Source organism: Hydra vulgaris, chromosome 12 (genome assembly GCF_038396675.1).
Source record: "Hydra vulgaris chromosome 12, alternate assembly HydraT2T_AEP".
NCBI classification, from domain to species: Eukaryota; Metazoa; Cnidaria; class Hydrozoa; order Anthoathecata; family Hydridae; genus Hydra; species Hydra vulgaris.
Genome location: NC_088931.1, coordinates 82218655 through 82244259, shown reverse-complemented (window position 1 = coordinate 82244259; position 25605 = coordinate 82218655).

Genomic DNA, 25605 nt, shown 5'->3' with positions numbered 1-25605 from the left:
AGTAGCTAATACATTTTTATATTTATACTTGTTTAGCATCCCTTCAACTATATAAAGAAGGCCACTGCCCTTACCACTTACAACTGACCACACCATCACTATTAAAGGGTGTTTTACCATCTTTACAACCCTAGTTCTGCTATTCGACGTTTTGAAGTTCTGTAGGAAATATTGATACCGGCTTCTTGTATAATTTTAGTAACAGCTTTTGTACTTTTTCTTCGGCTTTTAACACAAAGTTTACGAATTACCACTTCATCTCTCTGGGTAGTGATGCGTGGTCTACCACATTTTCCACTTCTGGCACTTTGTACAGGTATTTTTTAATCAAGTTTACTTTTAATTCTGCTTACTGTCATCACAGAAACTTTAACTAAATTTGCAGTTTTTCTTTGGGAGTGGTTTGGATTTTGCCATAAATATGTAAAAAGGCGCATTTCGCATGCTTTTGCATATTCTAGCTTACCAATTCTAAAAAATGCCATAACTATTTATAAATGTTACAACTTATAAAAAAAATATAGAAAACTATTATTGATATTAAAATCTCAAACAATGTAAGAGTAGAAGCAAATTTATTCATTTAAAACTCATATTTAATTGTTTTTTTTTGTGAAAAAACAAACTGTAACAAATAATTTGGCCGCCCACTGTATATATTTACATCGATCGTCACAGTCTCCATGTTTAATAATTGCTGAGTTTAAGCACCTTTACCCACAGTATAGTTTTATCGAAGAAGCATGTACATGTTTTGCCAACATATTCAACATATATAGTCAATATTAATGGTTAGTTTAGATTTTAATTGAATAAATACAAACTTGTTTATAAAAATATAACAGCATATTATGCCGTTATATCGTTTCCAAATGCTGTATATAAAATAACAGCATAATTTTTTAGTGTGTATATAAAAGATCTAAAAATAAAACCAAAAGATTTATTGGACGAACGGACACATTTGTTTTACACATTAGATTTCAGGAAAGTAAGAACATTTTAACTCATTACATGATGTTGTTGGCTCTCAGCCTCAGTATGATATTCATAAAATAAATAAATATGCGACTTGGGCATTTTTACAATCAAATTATTGACAAACTGTAGTGCAATGCTCAACATTTTCAGATATAAATTTTATATTATATCTTTATATAAAAAAAATCAATAAAGATTATCTTGAGATAATAATGTAAGACAGAGGCGATTTTAGGAGGGGTTAGCTCCACCCACCCACCCCCACCCCAACCCTTGAAGAAGGTGATTTTCAAGTTTTAGTTGGTTTTTTTTACGATTTTAGTCAGCTAGTTGGGTATTTGACCCAATTCAGTTAAGTAAATTTTAGTTTTGAGGACCTTTGTTTTTTTTTTTTTTAAGAAGCAGTCGGTACTTTTTAGTATTCCTCCCCCCCCCCCCTAATTTTATTTGTAGAACCGCCTCTGGTAACAGATAGTAAAATACTGTGAGTAAATGAACAAAACAATGAGAAGAAATTAAAAAAAAAACCCTGCAATTAACACCGTTTGTCACATCATTGACTTTGTGGTTTTTATGAAATTTTCCAGCAATTTTGTATCAGCAGTTTTGGCTTTCATAAACTTATTATGTTAATAAATATTCTTTCTACCGGACACTTTTTTTTAAAATTTATATTATTTCGGTTAGCTTGCAATTTTCTATTTATGTAACAAGTAAAGTTGGGTCACATATATAACATGAAACATCTGACAGTAGCTTTTTGTTTCAAAAGGAAATAATATGAAAGGGGCATAAGAAAAGGTTCGTGTCATTTATAAGTAGATTTAAAATTTAAATATTATATTTAGATTTAAATATTTGTTTGCTTTAAAAGCTCGCTTGTTGCATATGAAGTTGTGACTTTTTCGCAGGCAATAATGTAAAACGCTGCAATAAACAAAATGGCACAAAAAAGCGGTATTGAAAAACATGCAGTTCGTACCTTTTTTAAAATGACGGGTTTAATTATAGTATTATCTATGTCTTAAATTTTAGTGTAATTAACAGGCACGTACCATGAAAATTTTTGAGGTGTTTTTAGTTTTAGGTGTTTCGAAACTCTCCTGTTTAGTTACTGCTTTAAAGTTATAACAAAAATTTATTTAAAATCAAAGATATTTTTAAAGATAGTTTAAAATTGGTGTTGACAAGAACGAATTTTTAAGTTGTACATTAAAAAACTTTAGAAATTTCAAACAAGGATGTAAGGATAAATTGACAAAAATTACGGCAAATAGAGCCTGGGAAAAACAAACAAAGAAAAAATAAGTATTATGACTATAAATGCGGGGAAAAGAGTTTCAACCAAAAATGGTTGCGCTAAATCAAATTAAATCCAAATTTAAACTTAGTGAAATGTTTTTTTTTTTAATCACTTTGTTGATTTTAAGTGGTTTTTAATTTCATTGTTGTTTTGCATATTGTTTCACTGCATATTGTTTCACAGTATATTTTTTCACTGTATATTGTTTGTCTAAAAAATTAACAAATTATTGTGTTTAAAATATTAATGACTGAAAGCATATTACAACATATTAAGATTTTTTCAAGAATAAATAAAAAGAAAAAAAGTTTTTTTCAAAAAAGTTGTTGAAAATGAATTATGATACCTGAAAAGGACTTTAAATATTATTTAAATTTTGAAAAATCTAAATTTTAACAGTTGTTTTATTTTAAAATTTTAAAATATTTCGCTTGTCATTTTTATTGAGAATATTGTGTCTGTTATTACAACCTATTAAGAAGTTTAAGAAAACTTAATAAAACAAATGTTGTAGAACTTTTCACTTTTCATAATTAAAATGTTAAAAAAAAGATTTAATTCAAAACTATTTAGTGTGCTGAATATATTTGAACAGGCGCTGGATTTAGTTGTTTGATATATGTGATCCAGAAGTCCGTACGACGAGCTATTATCTCTTCAACTAACATTCTGCCTCCTAAGTCTGCTTGACTTAAAAGATAGAACGTTAATTGAAGAAAGACCCTTGAGGAGCTACTGATGTTATATACGATAAGTTTAATCAAAATGATTGATGAAAATTTTAATCAAGATGATTGGTGAAAATTTTAATCAAGATGATTGGTGAAAATTTTAATCAAGATGATTGGTGAAAATTTTAATCAAGATGATTGGTGAAAATTTTAATCAAGCTGATTGGTGAAAATTTTAATCAAGATGATTAGTGAAAATTTTAATCAAGATGATTGGTGAAAAGAGCAAAATATTTTTTTAGTTTAAGTAAAATTTTAGTTAGTAATTCCATAATACTTAGGTTTTTTGAAAAGGATTTTATGATCAATCATAGAAAGGTTTAGATATATCGTTGAAAATGCTAAATTTAAATTTAGATTTTTTAAATAAATAAAATATATTTTGCTATTTGAGTTTTTTTTAACCCATATTGGTTTTTATATGGTATAATATTTTGTATTGTATATATTTTATGTAGTATATTATTTTGAGAAAGATAATTCAAAATTTCATTATAAGGAGCTTTTATAATTTCTGGAAAAATATAGTGAATGCAAATTGGATGATAATTACTGAGTTTAAACAAGTCTCCTCCTTTAAATATTGGCGAAACTTAACTTCGAGTTGGTCAGGAAAAATTTCTTGATGAATTGAACATTTGAAAAATTTTAAAGCAATACTTTTTTATAACATTGTATTAATAAATACTTTTATAACAGTATTTCTATTGATATTATCAGGGCCAATTGCTTCATAGAACTTAAGTATTTTAAAAGCTCTATCAGATCATTCAAAGAATTTAGGAAGTAAAAATATAATTATTAATTTTTTTGGTTTTGATAGAGCAGTTTTTTATTCAATTTGGTCCAGTTGAAATTAAAATAATGCGTTCATTCATGTCCATGGGGATGATATATATATATATATATAATAAAGTTTAGGCTGCACTAGAAGTAGGTTCTAGTAAACCAGTTTGCTTGGTTATAGCAGCCGTTGCACTTTTTAGTGCTTTTCATAAAGGTTTTTTAAGCAGTTAACTGACGAGGCGCTGACGACTTTTATCGTTAGCTGATTCCAGATAGACACAATTCTATTTGAAAAGAAATTTTCTCTTTGAGCTCAGTTCTTTGTTACTTGCTTAGAAATACGATGAGGGTAACCCCTTATCCACTCGCTGGTCCTTCTAAACCGATCGAGCATGCAATTGCGTTTGGGTAATATTGTTTGATAATGTTGAAGTTATTTGTCATTTTAAAATATTGAATTGCATACACCATTACGCCTTTCTTTTAATGTTGTTAAACCAATTTGTGTAAGTCTCTTCTGGTATGTCATGTTCTTTAGTGCAGGAACCAGCTTCGTAGCTCGTCTTTGGATCTTTTCAATTAGTTTGATGTCTAATTGGTGGTAAGGATTCCAAACTGAGAACGCATACTCTAGATGAGGACGGACAAAGGAACAATAAACTATTAAAATTTTTTCTTTATTTCATGTTTTAAATGACCGCCTTAGAGACCTAAGCACAAAATTTGCTCTGATTGAAACAAGTGAGTGATTCTCCTATTCAGATTTTTTGTAATTTGCACACCAAGATCTTGTTCAGAAACATTTTTTTCTAGCGAATAAAGAGAGCCATTGTTGTTAAGTATTGTATAATCATTTTCCATTTTTTTGACAAATCAATAGTTTTGTTCAAATCTTTTTGTTGCGTCATTTGATCGTTCAAACTTTTGATAGTTCCTATTAGTTTGCTGTTCCGATTAGTTTGTTGCCTGCAAAGAATTTGACATAGTGTGTCATCGAATCGGGAAGGTCATTAATAAATATAATAAAAAGCAGCGGACCCAATACAGAGTCTTGAGGGACGCTACTTTTTACCTCTTTCCATTCTGACAAGTTTGAACCGATGACAGCTCTCTGCCTACGACCTGTCAAGAAAGATTTTAGCCAAGCAAGCAACTGATCTTTAAAACTATACGCATTAAGTTTAAGTAGAAGAAAGTCGTGATGGATAAGATCAAAGGCTTTTCCAAAATCTAAGAATATAATACCTGCTACATTACCTTTATTTAGCGCTTGTGAGATAATGTCAATTGATTCTATTAAACTCGTTGAGCATGATTTTTATGGTACAAAGCCGTGCTGTGCCAAATTAAGAAGATTGTTATCGATATGGTGTTTCATCATTACTGCTTTAATTATGTGTTCCATAATCTTGCAAGGTACAGATGTGAGGGAGATTGGTCGATAATTTGAAGCTATTTGTTTTTCTCCTTTTTTTAAAATCAGAGTGATGTTGGCTGATTTCCAAGAGATGGGAAGAGTACTATTTTGAAGGATATGAACAAAGATCATAAGAAGAGCTTCAGAGAAGCTGGAATGACACTCCTGTAGTGGTTGAGAGTGGATGTTGTTGCCACCAGGAGTCTTGCGTGAGTCGAGATTTTTTTTTAGTTGCATATCAATTATCAAAATTGAGAGAGAATATTGATTGAATAATTTCAATTTTTATCGAAAACAAAATAAAAGTGTTCGTTTAGCCGTTTTGTAATTTGCTGTTAATCAAAAGTAACTTCACCAGATTGGAGTTTTATTGATTCGATTTTAGATTGTGTTTTATTTTGAGCATTTAAGTTCGAGTACAAAAGTTTTGGATTAGACTTGCATTTGGATAGGAGATCTTTTTCGTAGTTTCTTACTGGTAATTTAATTATCTAATACTGATAATTGAGTTTTTTAACTTCTTTCAAGATTCGTTTAAATTCGATAATAGCATTGGCCTTATCAGTCTAGCTGAACGTTTTAAACCAGAGCTTGTATTTAAGTTTAGTTAAATTTCTCAAATTGTTGGTAAACCATTTAGGTTGGATCTTTGGTCGTTCTTTGAACATAGGAATGTGTAATTTAATTAGATTTAAGTAAACATGGCAAAACTTTGAGTCCATTTTCTCAATGTTCAGATCTTTGTAAAAATTTGACCATTTTAATAAATTAAGATTTGGAGTGATTTTTATGTTACCTCGTCTTTAATTCGGTCTTTTGGTCAGGGTTTTAGTTTTATGAGTATATGTGCTGATATTATAATTCCAAGTCAGAGTTGAGTGAACATGATTAAGATATATATATATATATACATATATATATATATATATATATATATATATATATATATATATATATATATATATATATACACATATATATATATACATATATACATATGTATATATATATATATATAAATATATATATATATATATATATAAATATATATATATATATATATATATATATATATATATATATATATATATATATATATATATATATATATATATATATGTATATATATATAGATTATGTGCATATAAATGTAAATTATGTTAGTGTATGTAAGTGCATTCCACAAAGTTAGTGATCGGTGTTTTTTAAGTAAAGAGCAATAATGAATAAAATCACTTTTTTAAATTTTTCTTCGACTGTCTAAATATCAAAAAATTTAAGTTATAGGAAAAACTTATAATTGGAAGCTAGAAATTATAATTAAATTCTTAATCACTGTATTTATTTCATTGACTATGTAAATGAAATCACTGTAGTTATTTTTTAAACAGAAAGTTACATTAGTTACATTATTTTTTCAAAAATGAAATTTTATTTTTAGTAAATTAATTATGAACTGGTAGTCTCTTCTAAAGATATTTTGACTATGCACTCAAAATATATTTAGAACTTTTTTTTTTCATTTGCACTCGGTTAAGCCAATATATTGTTTATCAGGGTTATTTTTTGAGTAAACAACTCATTAATAAATGATATTTAATGATAAGAATTTTTCACTAATAGGGCAATGAAATTTTGTTTGCAATTACAATTTTCATTACTTTTATTTTTATTTTATAAGAAATTCATTTTTATTAATCAATATAACATTGAGGTCTATTATAAATCTTTCGATACCTTTTGTACAGCTGTATCTTGCTTTTAATTGTATTTCTGTTAAAATTTTTTGTACAGCTGTATCTGACCTTTAACTGTATTTCTGTTAAATTTCTTGTGCAATTTATCAAAGGGAGGGAAATGTTTGCCCATTAACTTTAAAAACGCTTTTCCAAAATTTGTTGAAACATTTTTGCTGAACGGTGGGTTGAACCAAATAACATTTCCATTTTGCTTTTTGCATATTTCATTCAAATTTTAGCTTGAAATTTTAAATCTGCATCTTCATTACTTTTAGAAGAGTTAAAAATATTTTCAGTAGAAGAGTTATGGTTTAATCTATTGTTAATTAAAATAGGAGTTTGTTTTAAGGTTATAGAGGGGGGAGTGGGAAGGGAAGGGGTGGGGGAGGAAATTATTTAAATTTATACCAATATACAATAATTATTCAATAGATTTTTCCAAGACAAGAAGAAATTTCCAAAAGAAAAAACGTTTATTAAATTAATGTTTAATTTAATTTAGAAGCCAAAGTTTTTAAATTTTATGTCTTTGCCACTATTACTAAATCATCCTCGTTAAACAAGCCTAATTGATTAATTTTTTTATTTTTTCAGCAAGGAAATTTAAAATATATGATTCTATAAATTCACGAGTTTCTGCTCCAATGTAACTTCTTATTGTTCCTAATTTACACACACACTTACACACACACACACACACACACACACACACACACACACACACACACACACACACACACACACACACACACATATATATATTTATATATTTAAAATTAATTCAAAATTAAAAACATTTTTTTAAAATTATGACGACAACAAAAAAAATGATATTTAAAAGGTATTAGTAATATAAATAAAAGCATTGTTTAAATTTTCAAAAATTTAAACAATGCTTTTATTTATTAAAAAGTTTATGAATTGCTTGTTTATTTATCTGTAGAAGAATCGTTCGGTGGTTTTCTACTGCACTTAAAAGAAATTCTTTCTGCTTTTCATCTTTGACTATAGATTTTGCATAGTCTTAAAATTAGTTTGACAGCTCGTTCTGTATTATTTACAGATTTTAATGATTTAATATGTTCAAATAAATGTTAAAAATTTATGTTAGCTTTCCAAATCTTTAGGGATTGGGCTGACTAACCACCATCTTTATTTAAATATCGAAAAAAATTTGAAGTGTTGCTTGATTTTGATCCAACTAAATCAGTTAAAAGAGTACTCTGTTTCAAAATAGGAAATTTTGGAAAGCCTAAATCATGTTCCCAGTTTATTTAAACATTAAGAATTGTTTTAGCAATTTTAGCTTTATCACGATCAGACACTTTGTCAGAAAATAGTGAGAGAGGAGACATTTTTTCTGTTAAATACCAAAGATGCCGATTAAATGTTTCGAGGGCAGCAACAGCAGCATCATTGTCAATTTTTTTATAAAGTAGCATTTTTTTGTAGAATTCCAAGACATTAAATGATGCATCAATTGTGTTTGTACATGTAAACCACATTTTCACGTAAAATAGCATTGTAGTTTACAAAACCGTGATGATTTCTCTCTATAACTTTCTTCATACTCTGCCAATTCAGCAAAAGCAAACATTCTAGCATGATGAAAAGCCCCAGGTTTGCGCCACTGTACATTTATTTGTTTTGCATTCAGCAATTGCAAAGTAAGTTCAAAATATCTGACTGGTTAAAGACAAACAAATTATCTCTTAATATTGATAAAACTAAATACTTTTCAACTTGTTATTGACAATATACAAATTATAAAAGTAACAACAGCCAACTTTCTAGGTGTTTGTATAGATGAAAATCTTACATGGAAAAATCACATTAAAAACTTATCAAGTAAAATTTCAAAAAATATAGGAATATTGTACAAATCAAGAAATGTTTTAAATAAACATACTATAGTACAATTATATCACTATGCAAACATTGCTTTTGGTAGTACAAATAAAAATAAACTTAAACCTCTTTATTGTCAGCAGAAGCATGTAGCACGTCTTATATATAAAAAGAGAAAAAGTGACAAAATTTTTAGCAGTTTTTATTGAAGAAAATCTGTCTTGGAACCACACATCAATAATATTTCTAATAAAGTTGCAAAAAGCATTGCAAAAAAACATTGGAATTTTATACAAATCTACACCTTTTCAAGATGTAATTGAGAACTTGAAAGTTGTAATTAAGAAAAGTAAGATATAATTGAGAAATACAACATGTAATTTAGAAGACGCAATATGTAATTAAGAAACACAACATGTAATTAAGAAATTTTAAAATGTAATTGAGAAACCCAACATGGAAATAAGAAATCGCAATATGTAATTTGAAAACAAAAGTTGTAATTAAGAAATTGTAATATGTAAATGAGAATACATTATTTGTAATTGCGAATTTAATGTAAGCTTAAATGATCTTCTTGGACATGCATTTTAATATGTTAATAATATAAAATTTAGCATTTGCATGCACTAGCAATACAGTAATACAGTAATGGAATTGAAAGATCGTTATGTTATTTTTTAATACACTATGTTTCTATTCATAGTCTATTATTAAATTGAATCCGTGCAAGCATTTATTTCACCAAATTTTTTTAGAACCACTTCTAGAATAACCAAAACCACCTTGTCCAATTTGTAGACATGAAAAACATACTACTGAACAAATTGAAAGAAAACATTATGTTTTATCTTCATCAAATGATAGAAAAAGAGTAGTTGAATGTGCTGAGCAAAACGACGATTGGGTGACTCTGGCGCAAACTTTAGGTGTCAAAAATAAGACAGCATACAATTGGATCCACAACGGAAATTTAAATTTTATTTGAAGAGGTGGTTTTAAACCAAAAAAATTAACCGATGATTAAATCAAAGAAACACTAACATGGATTGAAATTAACATTCAGTTGATATTGGTGGCCGTTAAATCAAGGATATTAAGGCAATTTAATATTAGCATGAGAACAACCACAATTGCCAATTATCTCAAAGGCAGACTATTTTCATTTAAAGAAGTGCACAAGTAGCCTACTACAATGAATAGTAATGAAAACATACAAAAAAGAGCTGAATATGTTAGGAACATTAACGAACACATCAAAAATGGTCATCAGATAGTTTAGTAGGATGAAACAAATTTTAATCTTTTTTGTAGAAAAACGCAAGGACGTGACAAGCAGCGGGAAAAGAGCAATAACGAAAATACCTTCTTCAAAAGAAGCAAACATACATTTGATTGGAGCTATTTAAAAAAAAATGTTGTCATGATGGAAACTCGCAGAAGATCATTTAAAGCAGATCTTGTAACGAGTGAATGTTGGCTTTGTTTAACCAGTGGACTACATCCGGGAATCGTTTAGAGGATTTAGTCGTCGTAACAGGCAATGCTCCATGTCACGCTCGTTTGAAAATTGTGTTTGAAAATTCATCGGCTCACTTGTTACGACTAAGACCCTACAGTCCAATGTCAAACCCAGTGGAAGCTATCTGATCCAAAATAAAAATAAACGTTAAAAATGTTATTCGCATTCCACCTGTATTCGGTGCTGGAATTATGGAACAACAAATGCAGTATTTAGAAAGAATTGTTACTGCGGCAAAAAATACATTAATGGTGAATATTGCAATGATTTTTAATGACATTGTTTAAATTTAAATTTTAAATTTTTATGTAAATAAATTATTTGTGTTTTATTTATTATTCATCGGAAATCTCAATTAAATTTTTCATAAACAAAAGTAAAAGAAAGTTTTAATTGACACCTGATAGGATTTTTTCAGTTACCGCCTAAACCTCAAAGGTCTTTTTCATGACTTTTTATATTTTATTGATATTATATTATTATTTTCAGCCTTAAATTACAAAGTATATTAGGACTACAAAATTCAAAATTCAAAGAACTTTGTATTCTTTATACTTTTCTCAATTACAACTTTTATCTTCTCAATTACATCTTGCGATTTCTTATTTACAACTTTCAAGTTCTAAATTACATCTTAAGTTTTTCAATTACAACTTTCATCTTCTAAATTACACCTTACGTTTCTTAATTACAACTTTCATCTACTCAATTACATCTTACGTTTCTTAATTACAACTTTCAAGTTCTCAATTACATCTTGAAAAGGTGTAGAGGTATTTTAAACAAAAAATAATTAACACAATTATATTACTCTTTTATTCACTGTCATATCAATTATGCAAATATTATATGGCGAAGTACACATAGAACTAAACTTAAATTACTTTATCTGCATCAGATACACGCAGCTCGCATAATAAATTTAAAAAATCGTTTTTTAATCTCTGAACCGCTTTTTAAAGAAATGGACGCCTTAAATATTTATCAACTAAATGTATTTAATGTTTTGTGTTTTATGTACAAATATAAAGAACTTGTCACCCGATGTTTTTGTAAATCTTTACAAAGTTAAATCCCAAAACAAATATAACCTACATAATAATAGCATTTTAGAAAAACCTTTTTGCAATAACAAACAAGCTCAATTTTGTACATCTTATCGTGGACCTTTTCTCTGGAATGAAATAGTACGACCTAATTTTGTTTTTTCATCTAAATTGATCTATTCCTTTTTTAAACAATCTATTAAAAAAATCATTTTTTCAACAAAAAATATTCTTGATTTTTTTTGATTTTTTAAAAAATATTTTCAGTTACTATACTCTATATTGATTTGTTATGTTTTATTTTGAGTTTCATTTCTGAAGTATGTAGAGTATTACATTTATGATATATTTAGTGATTATATATTCTCGGTATATATTTATTTTTATATAGTATATAGATGTTTTTATTGTAGAAGAAAATAGAGTTTTGTTAAGGACTTCGTGATAAGGTCATTACGATCTTCTTGAAGTCCTGCCCGTTTAATATTTTAAATCTTAGTGTAAATAAAATTATACGGCAAATAAAATAAAAAAATAAATAAATAAAAATATTTAAAAGACCGTTATACTCATGCTTAGGCTCTATTATTTGAAATGAAAGCTTTTAACATATATGAGCCTAATATTTTTAATATCCTTTTTTTCCACTGAACTGTCCTGTTCAGTGATGAATCGAAGTTCAACATCATTGGGAGCGATGGCATTTGCCGTGTACGTCGACCGGCCGGAAAACGCCTCGATTTACGTTACTGCCATAAGACCGTGAAGCATGGTGGAGGCAATGTAATGGTCTGGGGGTGTTTTTATGCTAACGGTCTAGGTCCAATACATCGAAATGATGGAATAATCGACCGTTTCATGAATAAAAATATCGTGAAAGATGTTATGTTACGTCATGCTGAATGGAATATGCCAATAAAATGGGTTTTTCAGCAAGACAACGATCCAAAACACACTGCAAAAGTAGTCAAGCAGTGGTTTCAAGGCAACCACCTATAGGTGATGGAATGCCTCAATCTCCGGATCTCAACCCTATCGAGAACCTGTAGGAGATCGTCAACCGCAGAATTAATCGTGAAGGTGTTCGTAATAAGGATCAACTGTTTGAACAAATCCAAAAGACAAGGGCAGCGATTCCACAAAGTTTCATTGATCACCTGATCGAATCTATGCCTCGAAGATGCAAGGTTGTGATCGACAACAAAGGATTCGCCACGAATTATTGATAGCGAAATACAGCTTGGTCAACATTTTGTCGAGTTGCACTTGTTTTGTCCAGAAGGAAATCAGCTTTTTTTGATACTTTTGATTAATTTATTAATTTTCGTGTACAAATAATGAACTTTGTGATGAATAAAACTTGAAGAACTTTGTCTCTAAACAGTTACATAGTTATTTCTCTAAATTGAAAAAATGCAGCACTTTTATATAAAGAAACTAAATTAGCATTATTTGGTTGCACTCGTTTTGTCCGATACTATATATATATTTATATATATATATATATATATATATATATATATATATATATATATATATATATATATATATATATATATATGTATGTATGTATTTATGTATAAACATATATATACAGGCCCGTAACTAAAATTATTTTTAGGAGGGTGACAAATTTTTTACTGCGGCCCACTGAAGTCTGCCGCAGTAAAACAGTGAAGATAGTGCACTGTTTTTAAACAACGATAAAAGGTCATTTTTTAAAAAATATTATAACTAAACACAAACTTTGATGCATATTTTAATAAAATGTAAGTGATGAATAATAAATAAACAACAAACATTTAGTCTCAATGATATGTATTCAACTATTTACAACAATTGTTAATTGTTTAAAAGAAAGGAGACAAATTTCAATCTTCTCGGATGTAGTTATGCAAATTATTTCAACGGCCACATCTTTATCAAAGTTATTGTCATAGTGGATGTGCATTAAAACCAACTCAGAAAGTCGTTCCTGTTCTTGTGTTGCTCTTGTGTACGAATGAACCTTTGCTGAAATATAACAAGCATTTTTCATTTTTGGACTGTTGCGATTCACTGTTAGAATCTCCCATTAAATTAAGCAATGAACGAAAGTTACCAACACTCCCAAGTTTATCCACAAGCGTACCACGCAGAGGTATTCATTGTTTTCCACAATAAATAATAGTTTTCTTTATAGATTTCAAAATTTGTGTATTGTGTTTAATTCGTTGAGCAAGTTCTTGACTTAGTTGACTGTCAACTCTAAAAGAAACATTTTCAAGTGTTGATTGAATAGTATTATACTCTTCCAAACAACGTTTGTGATAAGCTCTGTTTTTTGATAATCTAGTTTTCCTTTAAAATTATTCCAATTATTAAAGGGCTTGTTTACAAAAGATTCCTTATCATCTCTTTCTTTTAAAAACAAAGCACCAAGGCCGCAAAACAAACCTTGCTGTACAACAGAATAGCATGCCCAGTTAACATTTGCCCATCCATTTGATCGAAATTTTTTTGGAAAGTCTGTTGGTATCATATAATTTGTGATGTATTGAATTTTGATTTCAGGCGACATCTTTATTATATTATGCTCAATAGTCTTTATGTTCATAATAGACGTAAAAACATTTCCAATGTCTAAAAAATGAGCATACTTAACACCTGACATCATTTTTGAGCGTTCTTAAACTATTTTAATGTCGTTTTGTTGATGATTACTGGTTGCAATACAAGGTGTAGACGATGATTCTTCTACATCTTTTTTTGAATGAAAACGTGAGACCTGTTTATGTTTTCATTTTGCATCTGACTGTCTTTTTAAAAAAAATAAGATGTCAGTTTCACACATTCTTTTGCAGAAGATTTCAACTTTTTTAGTTTTTCAATACGTTCTTTCTCAGCCTCACCTTTTCTTTTTTGATTCATATTAAACTATATAATTTTAAGGAGTAAAAAAATACATATAAGTAAATATAAATGCTAAAAAATACAGTAAAAACAAAACGCTTGAAAAAAGTACTTAATTTTTGTGCAATAAGACAAAAGTAAATGTTGTTTACTGCAATTTTTTCCTTTTATAGCTGCGCTATATTCATTTTTTTTTCTTAGACCAGCTAGAAAACGTTGGGAAAAAACGTTAGAAAAAAACAGGGCTGGACAAAATGTGTTTTTTGGGTTTTTTAAAAAGACACAATGAAATAGAACTTCTGGGTTTTTTGTTATTTTTGTTTTTGAAGTTTTTTGAATGAACACTGAGTCCAGTGACAATGAACAATCTAACAAGTTTTACATCTGATATTGATAGTAATGTAGGTAACAATTGAAAAGATTTGAATTTGAATAGCAGTGATCATTTCAAGTTTAACAATTAGATTTTAATTAAGTTTTAACTGTTTAAGTATTTAAGTCGTTTAATTAACACTTAACAAGTTAAGATAAGTTCAACAGCTATGTTCAACAGTTATGTTCAACGGTTTTAAGTTTTACTGTCATAAGGCTATATGACCATTTTACAATTTAAGTTTTGAAAACTATTATTATGACATGTCATTTTTTACTAAAATCTTAATATCTTAAACAATTTCGTTATGATATTCATTGAATTTTCTGAAAATCTCCATATTATGATTGTCATACAGTATACAATAATTGATTTTTTCATTTTGAGAATGATATCTAGCATTTAAAGATAAAACCCAAAAAATGGGTTTTTTCCAGCTCTGGAAAAAAACAACTTTAAATCTATCACGCATTAATGTTGCTATGCAATAAAATTTAATTGATACTTTTTGCAAATTATTATGTTTTTATAGCTAACAGAAATAAGAATTTTAAAAAAGAAGGGTGACAGTCACCCTACTTAACCCCCTCCCCCCCCCAGGCAATCATCAGCCATATAGTATAAAAAAAGAAACAAAAAAAAAACCGTAAAAAAATATAAAGTGGAGTACACTCCGTCGTCCTATAATAATAACAATAATAATAATAATAATAATAATAATAATAATAATAATAATAATAATACTAATAATAATAACAATAATAATAATAATAATAATAGTAATATATATATATATATATATATATATATATATATATATATATATATATATATATATATATATATATATATATATATATATCATGGTAGGATCCAGCATTCCAGACATGGAGTGAACTCCAAATATTTATATGTTTATACTTATGTCAAATGCTTGGCAAAAAATTGCAATGATTGGAACTGCCCCCAACGTGAGAGCAACAAGTTGATGAAACGTTTTTTTTTACTTTTCTAAACTTAAATTATATTCATGGACAAATTTGAAATTTCATAAAACTATCTTCTTACGCTCAAAAATTATGACATTATAAAATTTCTAACCCCCTTAATTCGAGGGAGGTTTGAACTTTAAATAGTTATATTTTTTGAACAATAAGAGATTAGTTGATGAAATTCAAAATTTGTCAATAAATATAAATTAAGTTAAGAAAATTAAAGAAATATCTTATAAACTTGCTACTCTCACGTTATGAGCATTTGTGGCTTAAATTTTAAGACTTTTTGTTCCCAGGCTCTAATCATCACAAATTTTTTCCAAGCACACTTATTTGACATAAGTATAAACTTTTAAATACTTGGAGTTTTATCCATGTCTGGATGTTAGTTATCTCAAACAACAGAAAATCCCGGATCCACCCCTGTATATATATATACATTTTGTCTGATCAGATTATCCTACTACTGGTAACATGTAACCCAGTACAACCTTTTTCAAGCCCTGCGGTCTTGTGGAGTAGGCTTTTTCTAGACAAAGGCGTTTTTTTTAGACTAGGAGATGTCAACTCTAACTTAACATACACTTGTCTTGAGGCTCATGAGTAAGTAAAAGCAAGAGATGATGTCTCAATAAAAATATTCTTATTGGGCAGACGTTAATTGCATCCGGCTACTGTCTTGTAGAAAGTCTCCAAGGTAAAGGCTTAGGAGTAAACAGATTCTATCTGATGACCAGCTTCGCACCCCTTCTTCATCTATTAGGCTAACGTAGATGTATTTTGGATGTTGAATGCGGGATCTTCTTTACTTAATGCAAGTGTTTTGTTTGTGTCTGTTTTTCTAACTAGGTAACTCATTATATTATCTCTTAATGATGGTACAGCTCTAAAACTCAGTTTTATGGTTTTAAGGCCGACTAGTTGCCAGATTTTTCGAATTCTGTGGTAGCTCTCAGAGAGGCTGATTCCATCAACAGCTGCAAAATATCAGAGAACTAACAGTGCTATGTTGTGCTTGGATGGTGTTCCTGTTCGTAGTTTTGATGTGCATTGTTTAGGCCTCCTTTGGAGCCTTTTGTCACAGCTTGGGGTTTGTTAATAATAATCAGGCAATTGATTGGGCTATTAGATAGTGTACAGATTACTATCTGTGCTTTCAGTCAAGCTCTTTAACCAATTTATAAAATCAATAAAGTATCAAAAACTATTAAACACAAAAAATCATCGTCATCACCAGTTTCTCTAAATTTATTATCTTTGAAGTAAATTTTCTTTATTTTATGTCTTATCACTGCAAAGTTCACCAGACCTATTTGCTCTTTGTGAAACTAATTTGTGTTCAGCTGTCTTATCTTATGATTTTAGAGGTAATGTTTGATTTGTAAAGACTCCAATCGTAATCATTTACCTTTTCTACTCAACTTATGTCTTGTTTCTGATTTTAGTCAGTGTTTAGTTTTTGCACATTCACCCTTAGGTGCTTCTGATCACGGTATGATCTCTCCAAAACTACTATCTTATTATTCTTCTTCATCAGAATCCCCCTATCATTGCACCTTCACAGTTTAAAGCTGACTGGTAATTTTTTTTTTTAAATTTACATTTGTTGTTGTAGTAAATAAATTACACAAACACAAACAAGGTTTATAAAAGAAGATTATACTGATCTTATCATCAGAACTTTTTACAAGCGTGTATATATACTACATCAAAACATAATCAACAAATTAAAACGTAATTAACAATAAAAGTTCTAAAGAAAATATATAATTACAATTAAAAAAACCTGACTACATCATCCATTAAGATAATTAAATTTTTCAGTTTATATTTGATAATGGGAAAAGTAAAATACATGTCGAAATTGGACAAAACAATTTCATTCCAAAGATAGGGTGCACGATATGCAATACAAAACTGATTAAACTTAGTTCGACCAAAGGGCTCGTATATAAAATTATTGTTTCTAAGTGTATTTCTACTTATTGGTATAAAACAAAAGAGATCTTTGAAGACGAGTAAAGACCTCTTTTGTTTGAATGTTATTTTTTCACATATACATAAAGTACAAAACATTACAAACATTAAGCTAATAAATATTGAGAACTTTCATTTCAATAAATAGTGGTATGGAATGAGTATATCAATCCGCAAAATTTTTTTTTTAATTTCTTTTATTTTTTAAGGTGCCCCAAGAAGTCCTTACGGTCTTATCACAGAGCACCGTGGATGAGCATTTAATTGGAAGTTCGTACCTCCTTCCTAACCGATGTCGCAAAACTTGTCCAGAGGTGGGGTTTGAGCCACGGATCCTTTGTTTCTAAGGCTAGTGCGCTACCGCTACGCCACGGCTACTCAATTTAAAACATTTCTTAAACGGATCGCATGTTTTTGACAGTGATAACGGCATTTTAACTTAATTTAAATGACTATGAATTAATGAGTAGTAAAGTTGAGTTAGACTTTTTTTTACATAAATATGTTCTGGTTTTATATAAAATTCAATATTTTTAGAAGTTTTTGTACAAATATTGTCGATATGCGTTACATTATGTCTTTTTTTTAACATCATCAATAAAAATTTTAGGCAAACTTTGGGGTAAATAAGCTTTTTTAGAGACTGGGTGGAAAAGAACCCATTTTGTTTTTTTAATGTTAAGAGTTAGTTTGTTGCATTTAAATCATTTGGGTATACTTTTAAGTTCATCATTCATAGTATAGAAGTGTTTGTAAATGTCATTATCGGAAAAAAATAAGTAAGTGTCATAAGCAAACATGATACTCATTAAATTTGAGGCTTTATTTAGATCGTTTGTATAAATCAAGAACAATTATGGTCCCAAAACGGAACCTTGTGGAACGCTTCATGAAATATTTAGAAATTTATTTGGATGATCATTATTGCTGAAAACAAATTGTTTACGGTTGGATAGATAACTTTTGAACCATTTTATAACTTTATATATTTTAAAATATTTCAGCTTTTGTTATAAAATTTCATGATCAACAGTATTGAATGCTTTCGAAAGGTCGATGAAAACACCTAATGTATATTTAGACTTTTCAAAAGAACTAGAGATTTTACGTACAGAATAACTGCATGTTCTGTGGAATTATTTCTTTTTAAGCCAAATTGAAATGAAGGTAATTGTATAATCTATTGTACATAATACGTTCTAGTATTTTTGAAAATGTGGAGAGGATCGATCCAGGACGATAATTACTGTTATTTGCTTGGAGTAAAAATGGAGTAACTTTAGCAATTTTTAGTTGTTCAGGAAAAAATTCTTTGGCGTATAGATGCTCCGTAGACCTTAAATAGGATACCTTTTAAGTATTCAAAACATTCTACATATTACCGTTTCTATCATCTGCTCCGGTTAATTTATTTTTTTAAGAATTTTGAAAGCTTTTTCAAACACTTGAAAAGATATTTCAGAAGATAATTCGTCGGAACTAGTGTAATTATCTACTTTTACTAAAAATCTCTAAATGTAGCATTTGTATAAGGAATAGTTTGGGACCGATGTCAACAAAGAGTTTACTAAATTCATGAGTTATAACTCTTGATTCGCATATATGTTTGTTATCAACTATGATCGTTTGGGGGAAGGAACCTGACTTTTTTTTGTCTACCACTAAATTCATTCATTATTTGCAAAATGTATTTATTATTAAATTTTTTTTCAAGTTTTTACGAACTTTTCCAAATAGGTATTTGTATTCTTTGTATATATTTTCATTTGCAATGATATTGTTGTAAGATATTTTATATAAAGCTTTTTTTTTTTTAGTGATTTTTTAAATCCCCTGGTCACCCATGGGTTATTTATATTTTTTGGATTTAATGTTTTTACAATGATAGGAAAATAGCGTCATACATGGAATAAAATGTTTCAAAAAAATTATCCTAAACTTTGTCTTCATTATCATTGATGTTAATATGCTTCCAGTGTAGGAGTGATAATTGGTTTTTAAATTGTTTTATATTGGTTTCGTTAAAAGTGCGTATATTAATTTTATTTGATTTGGTTATATTTTCAGAGTTTGATTTAAGCAACAAAAATATTGGAAAATGATCAGATATATCCGATTTTAGGATACCTGTTTGAATATCATTGTCGGATATATGTGCTGTAATGATATTATCAATCGAAGACGCTGAGTTTTTCATTACTCTTGTTGGACGATTAATCAAGGGGATTGCTCCAGTTTCGAAAAAAGAATCGTAAAAGTTTTAATTTTATTATCTTCACTGTAAAGAAAACAATTCATATTTAGGTCCTCAATAATGAAAACCTTTTTTTTTTCTTTAATACCTTTTTTAAAAACACTTTGTTCAATAAAAATGCTCAAATTCTCACTCACGCCGTCAGGTAGTCGATAACAACAGCTTAATAATAAGTTTTTTGACTTATTGTTTATAATTTTAATAGTTAAAATTTCTTTTATCACCATCGGATACATTTAAATCATTCCTAACATAATAAACAATGTTTTCATTTACATATATAAGAACTCCTCCGCCGCGTATATTTACTTGCCTTTGGAGAGAAATTAGTTTAAAATGAAAAATATAAAAGTTTGAAGTATTATTTAAATTATTCGAAATCCAAGTTTCAGTCAAACAAATTATATTAAAACAATTTTTTGTTTCCTCTTACAAATGGAGAAGTTTTTCAAAATTATCATTAAGGCTTCGAATGTTTACGTGGAGAATTCTAATTTTATTTAAATCTTTATCGCAAACATTTTAAAAAAGAAACCTTTATAATTCGCTTGGATATTGATATAAACAATCCGTAAGCGTGTCGTGGAAAAAATTTATATCGCGTTTATATCTTCATTATTATTTATTTCAGAAAAGTTGAAACTTATGGATTCAAAGTCACTAGTCCCAGCCATGCTTTTTTCTTTTCCTTTTTTTTTTTAAGGGGCATTTATTTTTAGAAAAATTTCTTTTTAAAACGTAATATTTGGGTTTCTAAATTCCCTGCAAAAAATCATATTTTATAACAGCATGCTTGTCTTCACTGCGTCGTCTTTTTACTTCCTCCCATAACTTTTTACGGCTCTCAATAGTTTCCTTCGCAAAATCTTCATTAATAAATACACCAGTTCCACGCAAGTTTTTCACGACGTTTAGAATTTTGTTTTTGTCTTGGTAATTTAATAGCTTCAAAACTATTTTTCTTGGTAGTTTACTATCTCTTGATTTGCCCAATCGATGCGCTTTTTCGACAACCACTTCGCTGTCAATTTTTAGTTGTTTTTTGAAAATATCTTTTACTGTATTTTCAGTCACTCCATGTTTCGTTAGGCTTTTCTTAAACTCCATCTACTCGTAGATTGTTTCGACATCATCTTTTTTCTTAATCGATTGTTTTTTTGTGTAAAATATTTAAATCCTTATCATAACACTTTTTAATTTGTACAATCTTTTCCATTATGTTTGTTTCTTGAAAGTTTAGAGTTGCTTTAAGATCACTTATATCTTTTTGAATATTCGTCACATTAGACTTGTTGTTTACATAAACTAGTTTTTCCACTCTGTTAATATTTTCAAATTTGCACTCATAAGCGATGCAAAACTTTTTTCTTGTTTTTTCAAAAACTTCTCTGTTTCTTTCAGAATAGATTTTTTTTGTTCTTCTAACTTGTTGGTAATTATTTTTTCTATGTTTTTAATTGAAATTTCCATAGTTTTATAATAATTTAAACGCGCTGTAGAAAAAAACACGTCTGTTCGCTTCGATAACCATCGCGCAAAGAAAAACTAGTAAATCAAAAAAAAATTCTTTTTTCAAACCCATGCTTTATGCAAGCAGAATTCTATTGGGCCTAGAAATTCTTTTTTTGTTATCTTTTGTAGAAGGAAAAATTACTGTTACGTTTTTAAATTTTTTTTTTATTAGTTTAGTGTTCTTATGGGGAAATACAAATTAAATTTTTGTTAACTTATTTAACTTTTTTTGGTCAAATTTTTCCATTTCCTTGTATTGTCATCGAAAATGATTAAGTGTGCAAAATTTGAGCAAAATTGGTTGAGAAAAAAGCTTTCAAAAATTGATTTCAAATTTTGTGGCACACAAACATATATATATAGAAAGTAACCTTATATAAAGCATGGAAAAAAAAAAAAAGCTCTTTCCGTGATTTTCCTCGTGTTAAATGTTGTCCAAATATACAGTGGTGGAAAAAATAATAAATACACTAAACATTTAGAAAAATGCGTTTTATTCACAGTAATTGATGTTAACTGATATTAATTTTTATGTTTTTAGAAACTTTATGGTTAAAATCTATATTTTTAAAAAAATTATGAAGTTTTTTCCAATTTTTCGCATGTTACCAACAATTTTGTTTAAAGTTGCCGGATATTTACTGGAAAAATAATAAATACGGTAATGATTAATCTTTTTTTTTTCTTTAATTTTCAGCTTTAATACTTTTCAAATATGTGTTTAACTCTGGTTATTAATAATACCTCGTAGGAAGAGGAGGGGTAATAGCCTCCTACCCCATATTAATTTAAGAGGAGGGTCACTTTTCTCACCCTTCCCCTTCAATCTCTAACCCTGGCTGTTTTAGTCAATCCCCCTAAAACTGATGATCTTTCTACGCTACTCAATAATATTTTACTTTAAAACATAGTATGTTTAATAAGTTTTCTATGTATGTTCAGTTAATTATTTACAGTTTACTAATATATTATAATAATATCATTTCAGTTAATTAATTACAATTAGAGTAAAAAAATTTCTGAAGTTGAAGGTATTGCTTTTTACTTTTAATCTATAAGTATTTTAAATATTTAAAAATATGATATGGTGGTATTAGTATGTATATTAGTAAATTAATTCATGAAACAGTTTTAACGTAGAATATTATGAATAGAAAGTCACATTGTCATAAATATTCTGCATGGACAAATAAGAAATGGGGCACAGTTTTATGGACAGATAAATCTAAATTTAATATTTTTGAATCAGATGGTAAGTAGTTTGTCTGCAGACCACTAAATAAAGAGTTTGACCCACATTAAACTAAAAAAACAGTTTAATTTGGTGGTGGAAGCATTATGGTGTGGGATTTTTCTTGTCATCTGGTATCAAAATATTAGGCAATTTATGTAAATATTGTATAAATGATTGATAAACCTTTTTCAGAAAAAAAGAATAGTTTGTTTTTGTTCTTAATTGGTTTTAATTATTTTTGTTAAATATTTGTTTTATAAACATTGAATTTATTTGATTCTTTTAATAAACGATGTTAACTAACATCGGTTAACATCATTTGCTGTGAATAAAAAGCAATTTTTTAAATGTTTAGATTTATTAATTATTTTTTCCACCACTGTATATACAAACCAATGGCTAAAGAAGAAAAGAGTAAAGAGAGAAAGAATTATTTAAGTTGGTAGTATGGTCAAAAACTTTTTTTGATTTTTTGTAAGTAATGAGAAATTACTTAGTGATATTTGGCTACTTTTTTTGCCGTGAAAACATTAAAACCATCACTTATATAAGCTGTTATCACCTAATTTCTTGTTATGATTGTTAGGTGACTTGCACAATAAAAGTACATGTTATATATTTCAGTTACTGATGTTTAATGTAACTAGAGTATAATTGTTTATTATTGTTTTTAAATTATTCAGTGTAGATTAAAATAAATTTATTATTTCTAATCAATCAAAAAATGAAAACTGAAGCTTTAAGAAGAAGAAAAATTGGCGTCTCCAGAGCTTTTTAAAAAAGAAAAAGCATTTCAAATAAATCAAGTTTGGCAATTTTCCCCCCAAATGAAAATACTTCTGCAAGCAAAGCATTGTCATTAATTGACAGAATAACTTGAGCATTTTACCTAACTTTACAAAATCAACTAGCAATGTTATTGGCAGTAATGAACCTATTATATAACCTCAATGTAATAAACGAGTTTAACTATGTTTTAATTGAAAAAAGAGTTGGAGCAAGGCTAAGAAAATTAAAAGCAACTAATAAAAGCTTATAAAGTGATGGTAAAAAGTTAGGGTCGGTCTGTTTTATTAGTGTTGGTCGTCTTACGGACAAAAAAATTAACAAGTTACAAAATTATTTTGGAATTGCGATTCCGCAATATTGTGGGAAATCTGTTTATGAACTAAAAAAAGCTATAGACGCTGTATTATTTCATTGCTCTGAGGCATCATCTTCTGATGTAAGACATGCTATGTGTCCTCAAACTAATAATACTTGGTGCAAATACCAAGCAGATAAAATTAATAAAACAAATGTTTATAAAGAAAAACCTGAAGTGCCTATTGTCAGAGACATAATTAAACCCGTATTTATAAATTTATTAAATGAAAGCTTGTTAAAAAAGTGCCTTCATGGAAAAACTCAAAATAATAATGAAGCTTTGAATGCAATAATTTATAAAAGGTGTCCAAAAGATGTTTATGTGGGGTAAACTGCTTTCGAGATAGGTGCCGCATCAGCTGTTATTAGTTTCAATGAAGGATTAGCTGGTATGTTATGTGTTTATTTAGAGCTTGGTATAAATCCTGGCAAAAGCTGTATTAGATTTCAAAATTGACTTATGAGGTAAATTGACTTATGAGGTATGACTATGAGGTATGACAAAATTGACTTATGAGGTATGACTATGAATCAAAATTGACTTATGAGGTAAAGCAACGTCGGAAACAAATAAGGGCAAAACGAAAAGGTTATAGTGATCAAGATGAAGAAAGTGAAGGAATAGCTTATGGCTATGGATGTTTTTAGTGATCTTACTATTTTTCAATCGATGTAACGATTTGTTTTAAAAATTTAAATTTGGTTATCATAATTTTTACTTTTTTATAAAAAACCTTTTTTTTAGTTCGAAATTTTTATATTTTTCTTAACAAGGATAGTAATCTGTTTATGGTACTTAAAAAATTAAATAAAAAATCATTATAAACTTAGTTTTTAAACATTGTTATTAGCTAATACATTGAAAAGTGATTAGAAATCTTTTGAGATAAAATCAGAGCTTTTTTTATGTTTAAACTTATTTTTTTCGATGTTAATTTTTTTAAATTACTGTTTTCTCAGAACGATATTTTTGAGCACGGTGCGATAAATAACTTGAGAACTACTTGTTATGGTGATTTACAATTTTGTACAGTTTTAATAATATACATGATAAACTTATTGAAGAAATATATACTTTTGATATTATTTTTTTGCAGAGTTATGGGCTCTTATTGGGGTAAAATTTGACCCGTTAGTTGTATATACCGTATCTCCTTGGTGCTTTAAGCTAACTTAATAATTTCGCTTCCATGAGTTCTTTCATATATTACAAGTAAACACTGAAAGTTTGAGTTTTATAGCTCCTACCATTGTCTCAATAATTATCGCAGCGCCTTTTGAATTTTTTTAGGTTTTGCGACCCAAAACTTGGGTCCAAATGTAAAAATTTGATTGTCTTTTTTTAATTGTATGCAGTTTTTTAAAATTGTATGAAAAAATCAATATTGCTTGGTTAAAAAAAAAACGATTTTAGAATTTTGACCATACTACCACCTTCACTTTATTGCCGAGATTAAATAAAAACTTATTTAAAGAATCAATGGGAAAAATAAAGAATGGAAGGAAGAAATATTTAATTTTTTTGCCTAAATTAAACTTTTTTTACAAAACTGAAACAAAACAAAAAAAAAAAAAAATATAAAAAACTTAAAAGTAACAATAACATTAAGTAAATATAATAAATATTAGGTCTACAAATTATTAAAATTTTTTGCGTTAAATCGACTGCTGTTTTGGTTTGTTAAAAAAATTATTTTAAAACATTTCTTATGAGAGTATTCTACAACACGCTGCCTACAAAATTAAATTAAAAAACAACCTTTTTGCTACATAAAAGACATAATATACGGACTATGAATTTAAGTTGATCCAGTATAATAGATAACTAGGTAAACTTTATTCATTGTGC